This window comes from Montipora foliosa, chromosome 8 (assembly GCF_036669935.1).
Source record: "Montipora foliosa isolate CH-2021 chromosome 8, ASM3666993v2, whole genome shotgun sequence".
In the NCBI taxonomy this organism is placed as follows: domain Eukaryota; kingdom Metazoa; phylum Cnidaria; class Anthozoa; order Scleractinia; family Acroporidae; genus Montipora; species Montipora foliosa.
The window spans coordinates 20,098,462-20,100,683 of NC_090876.1; the positions used below are offsets into that span (position 1 = coordinate 20,098,462).

Genomic DNA, 2,222 nt, shown 5'->3' on the forward strand with positions numbered 1-2,222 from the left:
GGTAGGTAGGTAGGTAGGTAGAGTCTGCATACGAGCCAAGTGGCCCATCAGGCCGGAGCTTAACCCGGTTTCTATGGCATGAAGCGACTAGGAGTATTTCTACTTCCCCCAGTCTATCGCAGGGGTTACCCCAGCATTTTGCCGCTACCCATTTATACACCTGGGTGGAGAGAGACACCGTGGGAGTGTCTTGCCCAAGAACACAACACGATGTCCCCGGCCAGGATTCGAACCCGGACCATTCGCTCCTGAGTCGAGCACACTAACAATGAGGCCACCGCGCCTCCCACGCCTATCAACTATCAAAGCTGTGTAAGGCAAAAACTGAGCTCCAGGTAATGTTAAATTTGAGTGAATAGATCCGAATGTTGATCAATTTGCAAGTAATTTCCGTAACCGTGATCTGTGAAGATCTCTCACATCGTCGACGCCGTGAATTTCGAGATCGAGGATTAAAAAATATGTATAATTTCGAATTCGGAGGTTTTCATCAGCTTGAATGCTGATTGCACAAAATTCTCTTACCTTCAAGTTGGATGATCCGTTGCTCTGCCGATTAGTAAGTGATGGGATCTTCTCAATTAATCAGGCTTTTACAGGGTTTCAAGTATTCTCTGAAACCATTGACCCTATGCCACTGCACATGTCTCACTTAACAATTAAGCTGCCTTACATTGCTTTTCTGGCTGCAATGTTAGTCGACCTGTCCCAAAAAAATTGGGAAGTTATAAGATCCAGAACTTTGGCAGGCATTTGCTAGATTGATACACCGCCAAAAGCAAGTTAATGAAACAAATAACAATAACTTCTCTTCGATTTTCCAGCGGCACGAATGGGTGTTTGTCTGTTTTGTTTTTTCAGATTTTTTATCCGATTTAATTTTCCTTCGGTTCTTCTTCCTATTTTGCGGATGGTTGAGGTTGGGCAATTATGAGTGTCAGCCGCGAGCACATTCTACGACGATACTCCTCCCATTTGGCAAATATTAGCCCATGCACTGACTTACGCTCCATGCATGGTCACGCACTGGCAATGAATTAGTTCGATTACGGTTTTGAACACTCTGTTTTGGTGGTTTTACCTGCAGTTTTCGTTTCTCGGTGACTCTTTGTGCGATTTGCGTATGGTTAGAGTCCCCAATGCCTCTTCATCAAATGAAAGCGTTATAAAAAAAAAGGAAAAGAAAAGAAAAGAAAGAACAATTATCAAACTTCTCTGCAAAGCTGGCGCTCCACTCGGTGGGATTAGCTGCTGTTGCGGGGTTGTTTCTGTTGCAATTTTAAAACACGAAGAAATTTGTGCTTTCGTAATAGACCAACGTTCGATATATGTTAAAATTCAGCTTAAAACAATAAACATGATCTTGAGATTGAGGGGAAGAAAATGAGCATTTATATGAGTTTGCTTCTCGAAATCTCATGGTGATATCTTTTGAATGATTTTCAATATATCGAGATTGGATTGTTGCTAAACGTGTCTCAATTAATTCACTTGCATTGTCTTATAACGTCATGGACGATGACTTCAAATTAGCTATTAACGAGATGGCAAAATATCTCGAACTCAAAGAATCTTTGCAATCTAAATTTCAAAAGCAGCAAATGTCTGCCCCTGGCTGAGCTTAAATTTCAAGCAATTGTATGGCAAAATTTAAAAACCGCTCGGCAATTTCTGGTGCCGGTAGGATCCTCAAATTTTGTCAGTAAAATCCTTTGGTTAGCAACTGAAGTTTGCCATTCTCAAATTTCCCTCCATTGACGGTTTTCTCAAGTTATTTTAACGCAGATTCCCACATGAACACTGTTCTTTCGGACACGTTGGTGTACCCGTCAATATGGCTTCCAAAACCGTGATAAGGCCTATTTGAAATGATTAATGTTGATGAATTTGCTTGAACTGATTTAGGTAACCGTGACCTATGAAGATCTCTCACATCGTCGACGCCGAGAATTTCGACAGGGAGGATTAAAAAAAAAAAAAAATTTTGAAATGCGGACGTTTTCATCAGTTTGAATGCTGATTCGTCATCTAGATTGCACAGAATTCCCCTACCTTCAGTGAGAAAAACTTGGATTGATTCCTCAGCCTTGGATGATTCGCTCTGGTGATGGGCAAAATGATGGGTTCCTCCCAATTAAATCAGGCTTTTATAGGGTTTTAGGTATTGTCTAAAACTTGGCTTATTTTTAAGGAGTCTGGTACTCTGTTTTAAGCCTACCTCA

At 41.2% G+C, this 2,222-nt stretch overlaps 1 protein-coding gene across 1 annotated transcript in view; it reads right to left on the reverse strand.

The window, feature by feature from the left end:
• LOC138013177 (pancreatic secretory granule membrane major glycoprotein GP2-like) overlaps positions 1-2,222 on the reverse strand; it is a 42,456-nt gene extending 40,234 nt beyond the window's left edge. The window contains exon 1 of the mRNA XM_068860189.1: positions 2,053-2,222. The gene's annotated coding sequence lies outside the window, so the exon portion shown is untranslated. The remainder of the gene's footprint in view (positions 1-2,052) is intronic.